Below are 16,197 nucleotides of genomic sequence, written 5' to 3' on the forward strand. Positions count from 1 at the left end.
GGAAAAGTAGGCTCCCCATCGGCAGCCCGATGTGGGACTCGATCCCAGGACCCCGGGATCATGACCTGAGCCAAAGGCAGACACTCAACCACTGAGCAACCCATGTATCCTGGTAGGTACTATTATTATCCCCACTTCACAGATGAGGAAACTGAGGTGCACAGAGAGCTTATATAACCTGCTTAAGGTCATCCTTGGTGGCATCTCCTCAAGTCTTGCAAGGCAGGATGTCAGAGCTGATCCTTTGCATTGGGGCTTTGGCATATGAAAAGCCAGGATGAAAATGGAAACTTCAGTTGAGGTGACCTGCCCTGTTTCATACCATATGTACCATCCCCTTTATCTGTCATCAATGCAGTAGCTCTTCCCTTGACACATTGTCCTTCTCTCCCCTCTCTGCAAACTCCCTCCTGACTCCTCTCCCATCTGCACACCTTGGGAAGCATCTATTTATTGCCAAGCCAGTGAGTGATAGGGATTTGTGGGGCTGGGGGTGGTGGGGTGGGGTGGGGGAAGGTGATGGAAGGGGAGGGTGAGGTGTACCTTTGACAGTGGAAGCTGAGAAGTGCTGGGATTCATGCTCCGTGGTGGCTCTGTGACATCCCCTCGGCTCCCAAGTGTGTGCCATACCAGGGCTTCTTGCGCTTCACTGTTAAATGGGAACGAGAATTTCTCCCCATCTTTCAAGGCTCTTTTGGCTGCTGTAAGAATTAAATTGACATGAGACAGATCAGCAGGAGAAAAACCAAATTTAGTTATGTAGGTACAGGGGCTCCCTAAGAATATGAGGCCCACAGGTAGTCAGGCAGTTGAGGCTTTATGTGCCATCCAGAGCTAAGGAGAAAGGAGAGGATGGGATCTGGGGCTTGAATGTAAAGGAGGACATTTCCTAGGAAGATGAAAAATCAGAAGTATCTGGTAAAGTGGTCTGCTGAGCAGCCATAAGGGAAGGGAACCTAGAGGAATTTTAGCAACAGATTTTGCTAGATTTCTCCCCGTCTACCACACCTAGTTTGTAGGATACTGTATTCATCTGTGGTCATCGTTCTCTTCCTGGAGCAGATCCTCCATCTAAATTCTTTTAGGCAGTTGGAGGAAGGGCAAAGGGCCTTCCTGCGCCTTCTGTTTCTTAAAAATAAGCAGACTACAAACAATCCATACGCCAAAGAGTCATGTTTTGCAGTGGCAAACTTTTCTTCCCTCCTCTGTACCTAAGAGTCACCTGGGGATCTTGTTCAAATGAAGAGCCCAATGCGGTAGGTCTGGGGAGGAGCCTGGGACCTGTAGTTTTAATAAGCTCCTAGAGGATGCTAATCCTGCAGGGCCCCAGGGGTAAATTTTGATAGCAAAGTGCTACACCATCTTTTTTCCCCAAAAGAAGGGCCACACATTAGTTAATAAGTGGTGACCACTGAAGGCATTTCAGGACTCTCAAAGGGAGCCTGACCAGGCCTTTCTAGAATTTTCTGCTTAGGAGAATCCTGATTCATGATGAGTCCTCATGAGCCCTGAACTTCCCACTAGCTGGCTCTACAATTCCTCCAGCATGTGATGGCAGGGTTGCCTGGGTGAGGACTAATAGGACAGAAGGCATACCAACCTGAGCTGCACGGCTTTGCTTACAAACCCAGTTCACAGGCCTAGCTCTTGCTGTCCTATTCCTGCCTTTTCCTCTGTTTTCTTTCTTTCTTTCTTTCTTTCTTTCTTTCTTTCTTTCTTTCTTTCTTTCTTTTCTTTCTCTCTTTCTCTCTTTCTTTCTCTTTCTTTTCTTTACTTTTTTCTTTCTTTCTTTCTTTCTTTCTTTCTCTTTCTTTCTTTTTCTTTCTTTTTCTTTCTTTCTTTCTTTCTTTCTTTCTTTCTTTCTTTCTCTTTCTTTCTTTCTTTCTTTCTTTCTTTCTTTTTTCTTTCTTTCTTTTTCTTTCTTTCTTTCTTTCTTTCTTTCTTTCTTTCTTTCTTTCTCTTTCTTTCTTTCTTTCTTTCTTTCTTTCTTTCTTTCTTTCTTTCTTCCTTCCTTCCTTCCTTCCTTCCTTCTTTCTTTCTTTCTTTCTTTCTTTCTTTCTTTCTTTCTTTCTTTCTCTTTCTTTCTTTCTTTCTTTCTTTTCTTTCTCTTTCTTTCTTTCTCCTTTCTTTCTTCTTATTTATTCATGAGAGACACGGAGAGAGGCAGGCAGAGACATAGGCAGAGGGAGAAGCAGGCTCCCCGCGGGGAGCTCGACACGGGACTCAATTCCAGGATCCTGGGACCAGGACCTGAGCCAAAGGCAGATTTCAACCCCTTAGCGACCCAGGTGCCCCAAAGTATTTTCATGTTTTGAGTGTTTTATAATCTGTTAGGAGTCCCTATCCTTTCTGTGCTCACCCTGTCCACAGTTTGGCTAGTGTGGGCCCTTTCCTGCTGCCTCCTGTCCTTCTGGCATTTTCCCATTGTTCTTTGAGCATTCCCTTGCTGTGTAGTGTAAAATCATTCAGGCTCCCTTTTATTTTTCCTGCTACAGACTTGGCTCTGGCTAAGTCTCCATGTAGATTCCTTCTAGTGGGAAGTGGTTCTTCTACATCAAGATCTGAATGCTAGATCTCTTCAATAACCACTAGGATGTCATTGCGTCTAATACCTTTGAGGGACAGAGCTAGCATATACTAATATGTACTAAATTGTTTAAAATACATTTCCAATTCAAATTTAACACTATAGGATTTTTTTTTGTATTTTATTTTGATTTGTTTTTCTTTTTTCCAAAACCTTAAAATTTTGGTCTTTAAAAAGATTAACTATTTCCTTGCTTATTCTACAATACACAATAGTAAAACTGCAATAGAAATATTCCCTCTGTTGTCACGACTGAGTGAAGTTTAAGATCTTTTTGTTGTTCTACTTAAGTATTTAACAAACAGATCTCTCTGTGCGTGCTTTGTAAACATCTAAGGATGTACAGATATCTATGCAAAATAATCACTTGAAACAATTATTTATAATATTGCCAACTTTATGTGTAATTAGGTTTCTCTTTTGTTCATGCTTGGTTTTATTCTTTGCTTTTTCATACAAATTTTTTGTGTATATGATTCATTTACAAGGTTTGAAGTCAAAATTTGATTTTACTTTTTATTTTTTACTTTTTAAAAAAGGTTTTATTTATTTATTCAGGAGAGACAGAAAGACAGAGACAGGGAGGCAGAGGGAGAAGCAGGCTCCCCTCAGAGTAGGGAGCCTGATGTGGGGCTCAATCCCAGGACCGGGGGATTAGGACCTGAGCCGAAGGCAGACACTTAACCAACTGAGCCACCCATGCACCCTCAAAATGTTAATTTAAAAACTATATTCCAGGAATGTCCTGGTGGCTCCAGTCAGTTAAGCATCTGACTTGTTTTTTTTCTTTTTAAGATTTTATTTATTTGAAATTGGGAGAGAGGAAACATGTGAGCTTCATGAGTGGGGGGAGGGGGAGAGAGAGGGAGCGGAAGAGAGAGAATCTTAAGCAGGCTCCATGCTGAGTGTGGAGCCATAAGGTTGGATCTCACAACCCTGAGATGATCTAAGCTAAAATCAAGAGTCCTATGCTTAACTGCCTGAGCCACCCAGGTGCCTCTACAAACTTCTTTTATTTTTTTAAAAAAGATTTTATTTATTTACTCATGAGAGACACACAGAGAAGCAGAGACATAGGAAGAGGGAGAAGCAGGCTCCCTATGGGGAGCCTGATGTGGGACTTGATCCCATGACCAACCACTGAGCCACCCAGGTGCCCACCTCTACAAACTTCTATAACAAACCAGATAATAAATAATTTTGATGTGGGCCATACTATCTCTGTTGCAAAAACTCAAATCTGTTATTGTAGCCATAGGGAATACATAAATGAATGGATATGGCTGTGTTCCAAATAAAGCTTTATTTATAAAAGCAGAGGTTAGCTAGATATGGCCTATGGATTAGAATTTCTTAATCTTGTGGGGTACCTAGATGGCTTAAGCATTTAAGCATCTGCTATCAGCTCAGGCCATGACCATGATTTCAGGGTCCTGGGGTTGAGCACCATGTCAGGCTCCCTGCTCAATGGAGGAGTCTTCTCTCTCTCCCTCAGCCCCTGCCCCCTCATAGTCACTCTTTTTATCAAATAACTAAATAAATCTTAAAAGGAAAAAAAAGATTTTGTTAACCCCTGGCTTAGTGGAAAGCTGCCCAGGATAGCTGTCCAAACTGCAGTAGATCATGTCAAAAATGAGAAATAAACTTTTCTGCTATCAAGGCACCGAGTTTGGGGAGTATTTGCTACAATAGGTAACAACAATATTTCCCTTGGAGGGCAATAGAAGGAAGCATCTGAGAATCAGATTTAGTGATTTGCTCAAGAGCCATAGCTAGTCCTTGACAAACCTGAGATTTAACAGTGTCTATACAGCTCTAAAGTTCATGTTTTCCCATGATATCATGTTACATTTCTATCTTTTTCACTTTTTCTATTGAAGAATTTTTAGACAAGAGAGATTGAATGATATGCCATAAATCATCCAGCTAGTTAGAACAGTTGCAGTTTATTGTTAAAAAAAATATTTACTTGCTTCCTTTCATACTTGTGGGAAAAGTATATTTCCCTGAAACATGGTCTTTGGGATTTGCTTTGGCCTCAGAGTGGAATGAGTCTATTTTGTTGCCCCTCATAGGTTAGCTTGGCCATGTGATTTGCGTTAGCCAATGGTATGGTAGAAACTTGATGCTAATGGAAACATGAACCCCTGGCCTGTAATTGAGCTCATCTTCTGGGACCTTTGCCATTGTCCTGGCTGGCTTCTGTTTCTTCAGCTGGACTCCACGACATAAGTGCACAGAGATCAGACGTGTGCCCCTCCAGCAAGGGAACAAGCCAGGCTGGAGTCTCAGATTAAAGCAGAGCTACCCAGCCAAGCACAGCCTCAATCACAGATGTGTGAGTGAAAAGAAATGATTGTTGTTTTAATCCACTGAGTTTGAAGGTGGCTTTATTACAAGGAGTTATTTTGACAATAGAAAACTCATAAAGGCAGAGACCCTCCCCAGCAACGAACATGTTTTCTGATTCATTTCTTAGCTATGTTTTCCATGGAGTAGTTTTTGATTGACACTTTCATATGCCCTTGAATTGAAAAATATTTCTGTTATAAGTTTCTCACTCTTAGATACACGATCCCTTTCTTCACTGTGATAATGAGGTGTATTGATTTGATTTTTCCATCCATTTTAACAGCTAGCTACAATTCACCTTTCTATTACCTAGAAATAAATATGCAGGGTTGAAAATAAACTAGAACTCACATTCTCTCTCATTTAAAACTCAGGTGGCAGTTAAAGGCACTTGTTTAATCCAAAAAAGCAACCAGTTGAAACTAACTATTAAAATGTCAATCTACCCACTAACCGTATTCTTAAAATGAGAAGAAAATAACGTCTAACTTCCTTCTTTTCCCTTCTCTCCCATACATCCCAACACAGACAGAGCTGTAAACTCTAATGTGCGATCCCCAGAATTGATAGCAAAGAAAACAGCTTTCGGTCAGTTTTATTCTTTCAGGGAATTGGTATTTTCGTTAACTAATTTCTTTCTTTCTTAATTTCTTTCTTTCTTTCTTTTTTTCTTTCTTTCTTTCTTTCTTTCTTTCTTTCTTTCTTTCTTCTTTCATCTTTCTTTCTTTCTCTCTCTTTCTTTCTTTCTTTCTTTCTTTCTTTCTTTCTTTCTTTCTTTCCTTCTTTTTTTCCTTCTTTTTCTTTTTGCAGGCAAAGGCACTGAGAATGGCCAGAGAATCCTCAGGAAGGCCGGAGGTTTTTTTTTGAGATAAGATTGATTGATTGTTCTGAAGCTCATAGCCAGGTTGATCTGTCTCTTCCAAGAAGATTATTACATAACCAGCAAAACTAGGCTCACAGGCATAAAAATTGCATTTTGATACAGTATTGAGTTCTCTGACCTCCCTGTAAAAGAGCCTGGAAAATAAACCAATGGTAATTTGTACTGGAACCCCATCATGCAATTCAATTTTCGCTTACGCTATCCTTTTTTTTCCTTCTTATTTCCAATGGTTCATTTACAATAATATGCTTAGCTTATTTTTAAAAAAGTCATTATGTATTTCTTCTCTGAACCTCTCTTAGGTCACCTTGCCACTAATTGAGACCACAAGACAATTCCCCTCCTAATTGTTTCTTTGTTTCTGCAGTGATTCTACACCACTTCTTTCCTTGTTTTTAATTATCGGGTTGAGAGGTAACAGATATTCTTTTGGTTTGTATCAAAGAGGTCAGGTGTAATCATATGATCTTTTAATACTTTTGTGTGCGAAGTATTGATTTCTTGCTTGCAAGTGTTATTGGTCTCTTTCTCCCTTGTGTCTTTTCCCTACACAGACTCTCAATTCTTCCCGAAGTGTCTGAATTTGTGCCATGCCCCTACTGCCGCCCCCCCACACTGATTTCTCTTATCTTGGATATTTTATACCTGTTTTGCTTGTGACGACTATTTGGAGAGAGTTAGGTAGATGCTCTAAGCTACCAGTTTCTTTGTTCCCATGACAACCTTGATGACGTCAGGGAGATGACTTGTCAATTCCACAGGGATCCCAGTATAAATGAGTCTTAGAAATGCTTTTTAATTGTAGTTTAAATCTTGTCTATGCTAAAAACAACCCCAGGCTTTCGTAGTGGGGGTGGTGAATGAAAGTTCATTCCCTCAAGGCTGCCCACACGATGCAATTCTCAGCTTTCACCCTCCTCCAGAAGTGTTTTTTTTGTCAGAAAACATTCACCTCGTGCCACACTCACCTGTGACTTGGGATGATCAGCCCATCTAGCGATGGCTTTTCTATTTAGCATGCAGTTGAGATGGACTGAGTAGAGTCCAGTTCCTCCTCTTACTTGACACACAAAAAAAATGGAGGGGGCACTTTTCTAGAATTTCTCCCTGGGAAACCAAAAACTCGCATTTGGCTTCTATGAATCTGTGGAAGCCTAAAGGCAGCTGGGCTAAAAATCATCTTCACATCTCCCATGGAGCTGAAGTGTTATACCACTTTCATTTTGGTCTCAGCGTTAGATTTCATTGCTGTGATTCCCTTAAAGTGAGTTTTCCATCTTCAAGGACTATACTCGTTGAAATCTTTGATTGAAAAGTCTTTATTTAAGCTTGCCCTAATTATAACAACTCCCTTGACATCCACCAATCCCTTCTCCAAACCTCTTCTCCCCTCCAAATGAACCTCAGCAGCTCTCTCTCTGCAAAGGGCTGGAGTTAATGGTGGTTATCCCAGATTTCCACAGTAGGGACGGGCTCCTCTCTGCAGACAAGACAAAGCGCCTAGTAGTCTTTGATGTTCTGTGTTGCTTAGCTGCGCCACGATTCTCCATCATCGGATCTCTGTGCTGCTGGTCTCACTGGGGTCTTGTCTGATCCCGGGCTAATTTAAGACCCTCCCAGACCCAGCCTCTACTGAGTTCCTCACCCTCTGTTCTTGTCCTGGACTATTGTTTGAGGTTCCAGGTGTGTGAACCGGATGGGGGGTCAAATGGTCTGTCGTTCTGTGTATATGGCCTTCACTCTAATCTGTACCCACAGATAGATTGGGTAAAATAAATATAAGCATGTTCTGCCTTCTAGTTCCACACATCACAAATCAAGTGAAGTGAATTAAGTTTTCAGCATTTTTAAAAAAGATTTTATTTATTTGTTCATGAGAGACACACACACACAGAGAGGCAGAGACACAGGCAGAGGGAGAAGCAGGCTTCCGGCAAGGAGCCCGATGCGGAACTCGATCCCGGATCCCGGGATCATACCCTGAGCTGAAGGCAGACCCTCAATCACTAAGACACCTCAGGCATCCCAAGTTTTCAGCATTATTTTGCAGCGCTGCTTTCTGCAACCACAACCACTTTACATGGAAGGATTTCATTTTCAGCCCCTTGGGTTCCTTAGTTTCCTGGAATAAGCAGGAATAAAAAACCCACAAAATAAGGGATGGTGCTTAGTCAGGTCACAGTTGGATACTATAAATTCCCAATGAAAGAACTGATCCTTAGTTTCAGCAATAGATGTTGAATGACTGCTAAACTCACGTCACTGTGTTAGGTAAAGAGCATGACAGCCCAAGGCCTCTCTCAGGGTTAAGACCCAAGAAGACGATAGGATACGGATGCAAAATCCTCTTGAAGTTTATCATCAGAGAAGACAAAATCACCCAAGTTGAATACAACTCCTTTTATGTCCATAGTTGTAAAAGCGGATCACATATATACTTCATTAAGAGGCACTTACGACAAAGACTGCACGTTTTCCTTTTAGACAGAGGGATGAATAATATGGCGATCACTTCCTTTCACATTAAGACCATAAATGTACATGATGTTTTGAGTCCTAGGTGAGGAAGGCGTGATAGCATTTAGGACCTAATGACTAAAGGAGAACTGAACCGAGAAGTTAATAGCTCTACATTTCTATTCAGGTCAGCTACAATAATTGAAGGGCATTCTTATTCAAAGGCAGATAAAAGGATAAGTTGCTATTTCAGAGTATCTTATGACTCATTGCTCCTGCAGCTGACTATTTCCCACCCAGCTTGGTATATCAGAGTCACCCAAGTCATTATGCGAGTGTGCTTTAGGTTTGTAGTAAACACTACTGGTTTCCTAGTCCCACTGCCATGACCTACCCCTGATTTCACATGCAGCTGTCTTGGACAGTTTACATTTGCATTGTCAACATCTTTTTTTTTTTTTTTTTTATTGGTGTTCAATTTACTAACATACAGAATAACACCCAGTGCCCGTCACCCATTCACTCCCACCCCCCGCCCTCCTCCCCTTCTACCACCCCTAGTTCGTTTCCCAGAGTTAGCAGCCTTTACGTTCTGTCTCCCCTTCTGATATTTCCCACACATTTCTTCTCCCTTCCCTTATTTTCCCTTTCACTATTATTTATATTCCCCAAATGAATGAGAACATATAATGTTTGTCCTTCTCCGACTGACTTACTTCACATCTTACCTCAAGTGCTTGATTTATTGCCCTAGCTCTTTTGCTTCAGAGCTTTCTCCAGAGCCAGAGAAGCTTATTCAATTTTCCTGGGGGGCAACTCCATAATAAGGGGAACTTAACATATTAACATTCAGCTAACAACAAGGGGACAATTCTAAGGCATTCAGAGGGGCTCCCCTTGCCAGCAGCTGTGACCAGCATGGTACCACAAACTTTTATTAGAGTATTCTCCTTCCTTCTTTCCCCACTCTTTCACGCCTGTCCTGGCATCAGCCCCCAAAGAAGCAAGAGCACCCAAATGTGTATAACGCATTCCGTGTATATAGAAAAGCATCTGGAAAGATACTCTACAAACTGTTAACATGGTTACCTATGGGGATTGGAGTTGATGGTTGTGTGTGCTAGGAATAGTACCAGATGCCACTGTTGTCTGCTTTTATGTCTTGGGCACTCGGTTGTTTCCGTATATGCCTAATTTCTCACTGCAAGCACTCATGCAACTCTCTAAGGGACAGTTTCCTTTGGACACAGTAGTGTTCTTGGTCTGCCTATGGAGTCAGCCAGAAGGCCTGAGGAGTTAGTGCCTCCATGCTCGTCCTTGGCCAATGAAGAATGAGTGGTGGCAGATGAATGCTTCAGCTTCCTCTCTGGTGGGACAACTCTGAGGCATGTTCTATACCACAGAGTGGCAAACTTTTTCTGTAGGGCGAGACAAAAGATTTAGGATTTGAAAGTGATACTGTTTGTCCTAATTCTTTAACTCATAGGAAAACATGTAAACAAAAGAGGGTGTAGCTCTATTCCATTAAAACTTTGTTTAGGGGCACCCGGGTGGCTCAGGAGTTGAGTGTCTGCCTTCAGCTCAGGTCGTGATCCCGGGGTCCTGGGATTGAGTCTTGCATTGGGCTCCCTGCATGGAGCCTGCTTCTCCCTCTGCCTATGTCTCTGCCTCTTTCTCTCTATGTGTCTCATAAATAAATAAATAAATAAAACCTTTAGAAAAAAAACTTTGTTTATAAAAATAGCCAGTGGGCCAGTTTTGACTCATGGGCTGTCGTGTGACAACTTCTGACTACAACATCTATTAGAGATTCACAGGGAATTGGCCCCAAATGTACCCAGTGAGAATCGGCTCATCAACACATCATTTATTGACTTTTCTTCCCTTCTCTGTGTTATTTCTTAGCTCCCTCACTATGTTCCTTGACCTTCCAAATAATAGAACTTGTGTCTAAATGCTTAACTCAAGGTCTACCTTTGGGGCTACTCAACCTAAGAGAGGAACTTACCTTTTCACCTCTATGTAATTTTAATTTTATAAGAATATATGATTTTAAAATCTCTTAAAAGAAAAGATTAATAAAGGGCATTTGGGAGTCAAGTCCTGGTTCTGGATTTGGAGATAACTACTTTCAGAATAGTCTGAATAGAGGGAGGAAAGTTCTGGCACTTTGGGAAAGTAAGCTTATATTCTCTTGGGGCATTCTGGCCTTGAAGATGATCTGGGTAATAAGTTTACTTTCATCTGTGCCAAAAGTGTTTCTGCAAACTTGGTGGTGAATCAGAAATTAGATAATCATCTACTCTCATGTTCTTTGTTTACATAATTTCTAACTTTACATATGCCATTTCGATTTTGAGTGGATTCTGGAATTGCTTAGGTCTCTACTGCTTTACCTTTACTCTCTATCCTTCAGCTTCTTTGTGATCCATTAGTAAGATCTTAAGGTTGAAAGGAAGGCCTATATTTGAAGGCATTATTAACAATATTACTGACCACCCAAATTCGGTTTTCTTGAGTTTGGGCAGAAGCTTGGTTTAAGCCATTTCCTCAAGCAATCGGAGTGCCATCTAGGGGATCATAATGATAAAATCAGAATAGTGGTTACTTTTGTGGGGGCATGGCAGCTAGTATTTGGGGTGAGGACCACGGGGAAGGCCTTTGGGATGTTGGCAATATTTTATTTATCTTGATCATGGTTACATGGGTATTCATTTTGTGATAAATACTTGAGTTGTGCATGTTTGTCTTGTGCAATTTTCTGTGTGTTGATTTCTTTTTTTTCAAAGATTTTTTTAAAAAAACTATTTATTTAATTATTTATTTAGAGAGAGGGAAAGCACAAGCCAGAGGAGGAGCAGAGGGAGAGAGAGAGAATCTCAGGCAGACTCTGCGTGGAACCAGACACAGGGCTTGATCTCACCACCAGGAGTTCATGACCTGAGCTGAAATCAAGAGTCCGACGCTTAACTGACTGAGCCACCCCAGTGTGTTAATTTCTTAAAGGACTAAAAAAGCTGTGGTGATCTATTTGCCCATTCTTGTACTCAGTACTCAGATCGAAAGAAAGCCATGCTTCAAGGCAGTTTGCTACTTAAGAAAAGTTCCTGATTATTCTGCATTCTCTTTGGCAGTCACAGAGCTGTGCCACTCCGATCTTGCTTCAAAAATGAATTTTCCATTCACCTACAGCACCCTCAGAATCCCCCTCAGGCTTTGAGCAGAGGTTGCACTCTTCCTACATAGTCCCCAGCCCAAGACCAAGCATGATCAGGCTGACTAGGGCCTGGTCATTTCTGTCCAATGTGAGGATTCTCTCATGGGCAGTCTTAGCTGCAGAGCTCCCTGTTGGGTTGACTAACACTTTGCCAGGTCTGAGTCACCATTCTTGTACAATCTTCCTTCCCTCGTTTTATCTTTCAGGTAGGTAGTTCCCCAAATTTTCTTTTAAAAATTATTTATTTATTTATTTATGTATTTATGTATTTATTTATTTGAGAGAGAGAGAGAGCACACAAGTTGAGGGGCAAGGGTAGAGGGGGTGGGAGAAGGAGAAGCAGACTCACCCGCTGTGCATGGTGCCTGATATGGGGCTCGATCCCAGGACCCTGGGATCACAACCTAAAATGAAGGCAGACACTTACCTGACTCAGCCACCCAGGTATCCCTAGTTCCCCACATTCTTATACTCTTAATTTAGTCTCAGCATTTATTTCCTGGAGGTCCCAACTGGGATACTCTCAGACTGAGAATAGTGTGGTCAGCAGTGTTTTGGATTGCAGCCTTTCTTGGTATTAAACACACTGCTGAGTTTGTGAGTGTCAAGGGAAAAGAAAAAGACTAATAGTTAGAAGGAAGGCATATGTTGACAGTGTTGCCCTGGCTTCTCTTGATAATCTGTCCTCTTACTTTTCTGAATATCACCAAGTAAATATACCTGTTTCTTAGAGCACCCTGTCTTCTCACCAAAGAAACATGTAGAAGATTCCATGCATCCTCCTCACTATGTGAGTTGGCATAAAGACAAAGCCTCAGAAGTCTAGTCCTAGTTCTGTTTCCTTAAGGGTATTATGAACTTTCCCTAACAGAGTGAGGGTGAATCTATTAAGCATCCCTCAAATGAGTCCTCAGCCCAGTGAGCTGCATGCTCATGAATAGCAGGGTCTGGGTCTTACATGCTCTAGTACTAGCACACTCAGCACTGTGCCTGAAACTGACAAAGAAAAATTGCACTGGACAGGCAGTGAAGACTTTATTCAGTTCTATTATTCTAGGAATGAGAGAACACTAAGAATACAGTATGGGCAGCTGTGGATTTATAACCAATGGAAAGAGTGGAAGTGGCGGCAGTGTCAGTAAATAGAAAATTACTAAGAGGAACGTAGGGATCAGAAGGAGAAGTGGATCTTTGGTCAACTTGTTGGGTGGGGTTCTTTCTGAACTGGGCTTGGCAGATCAAAGGACAGTAGGCTGTGGGGGAGGAGAAAAAAATCTTTTCCTCTACCCTGTTAGTTTTTTTTTTTCTGTTAGTTTTCTTACTGGAGTTTTACAGAAGACAAATTATCAGAAGAGAAGCTTTATTATGTATGAATTTGAAGGCCTTCATAAAAAAGAAGTGAAGACCCAAAGAAGTGGTTAGACCTGGAGGTTATATACCATTTTAGCAAAGAGAAATAAAATTTGAAAAATAAAATAAAATTTGGAGAAGTGATACAAAAAAAGGAATAGGGGTTTGGGTTTATAAGGGTGTTCAATACAGGAAGAAAATCTGTTGGGCAAACCAGTGGAAGATAAGGATTATTTTCACAAGGGTTGTTAGGCAGACTCAATCTCATGCAGCCTCTCGGTCGATAAGCGTGTCCCTGGTAATGGTGATGAAGAATGGTTCTCCTCTTCCTGGTATGGGAGCAGGAGTGGGGGGCATATTCACAAATGGAAATTTATGCCTTGCCTTTAAGCAGAAAGGGAGGGTAGAGAGTTTTTCTGTGCCTGCTATTTTTCAGTTCCCTTCAGCTAAAAATAATCCTTATGCCAAAGTGGTGTATTTTGTCGTAGCAAACCATAATCCCCTTCCAGGACACTGATGGCAGGCCAAAGATGAGGCCTCATGTAGAAGGAGCATGCTCAGGAGCCTGACTAAAGTTTGGTCAAGGAGGAGTCATTGAAGCATTTAAAAGGCCTTCCAGGGTTTGGATTGTATAATACCAGTCAAGATATCTTTTTACCCCTACAACATAATTTTCCTTTAACCTTGGGGGTCAGACATTCAAAACACATTTTTAAGTTACCCAGAGAAAATGCGTTCTTATCTACCCACAATCAGGACAATATTTTGAAGGGAATGGTTTATTTTATTTTTTAAGGTTTTATTTATTTATTTGAGAGCGAGCAAGAGAGAGCAGGAGTGGGTGGAGGAGCAGAGGGAGAAGCAGACTTCCTGTTGAGCCAAGAGCCTGTTGCAGGGTTTGGATCCCAGGACCCTGGGATCACGATCTGAACCAAAGGCAGACACTTAATGGACTGAGCCACCCAGGCACCCCAGGAATGGTTTATTTTAAATAGCTAATATTTTGTAGGTATCTAAATTTGACCACTACATAAATAGTCCTTCCAAAAGATATCCAGTTATGTAATCAGCTTTCTGCTAAATGAGAGAAATTCACAGATGGGAGAATCTGTGAAAATACAGGCTTTCTCATGGCAGCAATGTGATACTGATCCAGATTGTCTGCTGTGATATAAAGGGCCCCCTCTGCCGGGACCCTGGTTTTGTTGTTTGCATTCATTTAAGCAGGAGTCAATCTGCAGAGGGTTTCTTTAAATGGAGAGTCAACTAGATTGCCGAAAATGCTAAGGATAAAATGTTTCCATCTCGATTCATAGAGACAAAAAAGGGTCTTTGGACTCAGCTTGCTATGTTGTAGTCACAGGGACTCTGAGTCTTTGGAATGCTCTGTTCTGTCTGAATAAGTTCATCTTGTTGGGAAGACAATTGCCTGATGCTTAGAGAACTGAAATACCAGGGGACATGGCTCTTTGGGGAGGATGATGACCACTTAATGGATTGAATTGTCTGGTAATCAGAATATGCCTTGGATCAGAGAGCTGGTGCTCACTCTTGGGGACTCTTGCAAGATTTCTCTACTACACTAACTCAACTACTCTTCCAGTTCTTCTTTCCTTTCATGCATCCAGGAAATAATTACCTGGCTTGTTTCTAAAATCTTTTGTGCTTGGCAGCTCTTATTGTTCTCCTTTGGCCATAGGATAAACTTCATGCCTTTGAGCATTCTCATGAGGGTAGCTTTCATACTGGAGAATTCTTACTCCCAGAGATATGTGCAGTCTTTCCAAGGGGGCAATGGCTTTAAGGGGTTTTGAGGGGTTCACTTTATAAGTCCTAAAATTCCATATATTTTTAAGATTTTTTATTTATTTGAGAGAGCATGAGGGCATGCTCACGAGTGAGTTGAGGGCAGGGGCAGAGGGAGAGAATCTTCAAGCAGTTTCCCCACTGAGTGCGGAGCTGGACTCCAGCTTGATCCCAAGACCTGGAGATCATGACCTGAGCAGAAACCAAGAGTTAGATGCCTAACCGACTGAGCCACCCAGGTGCCCCTCTAAATTTCCGTATTTACTCTTTTCTACATTTTCTGTGTGAAAATGCACTTGGAATCAAGCTCAATTTCCACACTTCCCTTTTACTTCACAATCTCCTTTCTTCCATATTACAAAAGAAAGTCATACTTCTCACTCAATCAGAACCCTGTTCTGAATCTTTCTGTGAGCGTTACCTTCCTGACTAACCAACATAGGAATAATTCCAAATGTTGGAGTCAAAAGTTCTTGTAAAACAAAAGTAAACTTCTCTTGTTTTCGTTGAGTTGTGTTTTTCCAATAAATAACTGCTTTTTAGGTTTGATAGTTTCCAGATGTCTGTAATATAGTCTATTTTGATCAAACATATATTACTCATAAAAATTTCTTCTGGATCAAAGTCTAATTATAATCAACATGTAAGCCTTAAGGTCATGGGTAATTTTAAATATTAAAGTTTTAATTTATATACACATTTTATTGCAGAGGAGGGATGTTAGGGTAATCAATGGGATTTAAAAGCATCAAAATGTATCTCAATAGGATTAAATTATGAAGGAGAAGTAATTTGGAAATATGAGTTCAAGGAGAATAAGGAGTAATTTAATATTTCTGACAGTTAAGGGAAGAGCTTGTTCATGTATTTTTTAAATTGGAGATCATGGTTCAAATTGCTTGGTATTTATAGTCCATTGAATACATGTAAAAGAGATATGACAGTTTTAATTTAAAATCACAATATTTACAATATGTTGGAAATTATATCTTTGGCAAATATTTAAACTTATGATGGAAAAGTTTAAATGTCAAGCAAAAATGTACCTGAAGAGACACGTATTATTTTTCTTAAATAAACTTTTTATTCAGAAATATTCAGATTTACAGAAAAGATGCAAAGATAGCAGAGTTTCTGTTTGCCCTTCACCTAGTTTCTGCATATGTTAACATTTACGTAACCATGATACATTTGTCAAAACTGAAAATTTAATGTTAACAAAAATAATAACTAAATTCTATACTGTTTTCAGATTACCTTAGTCTTTTTCTTGTCTTCCTTTTCTTTCATTCTTCTTTCTTTCTAGATGGAGAGAAGGTATGTGAAGGTGTGAGCCTTTGGTGGGGTGGAGAGGAAGGGGCAGAGGGTGAGGGAGAGAGAGAATCTTAAGCAGGCTACTCGCCCAACACACAATGTGACGCAGGGCCCAATCTTGTGACTCTGAGATCATGAGCTGAGCCAAAATCAAGGGCAGGGTGCTTAACCAACTGAGCCACTTAGGTGCCCCTCTTTCTTCTTCTTCTAAAGATCTAATGTCTTTTTTTC

General features: G+C 40.9%; 1 protein-coding gene across 19 annotated transcripts in view; it reads left to right on the top strand.

The window, feature by feature from the left end:
- Window positions 1–16,197, top strand: part of LOC144308397 (uncharacterized) — a 469,309-nt gene that overhangs the window by 138,009 nt on the left and 315,103 nt on the right. The window contains exon 8 of one of the 19 annotated variants that reach the window (XR_013374862.1): window positions 5,750–5,932. The exons of the other annotated variants lie outside the window; for them this stretch is intronic. The gene's annotated coding sequence lies outside the window, so the exon portion shown is untranslated. Of the gene's footprint in view, window positions 1–5,749; window positions 5,933–16,197 lie in introns of those variants that run through there. 19 annotated transcript variants of the gene reach the window in all.

This window comes from Canis aureus, chromosome X (assembly GCF_053574225.1).
Source record: "Canis aureus isolate CA01 chromosome X, VMU_Caureus_v.1.0, whole genome shotgun sequence".
Lineage (NCBI taxonomy): Eukaryota > Metazoa > Chordata > Mammalia > Carnivora > Canidae > Canis > Canis aureus.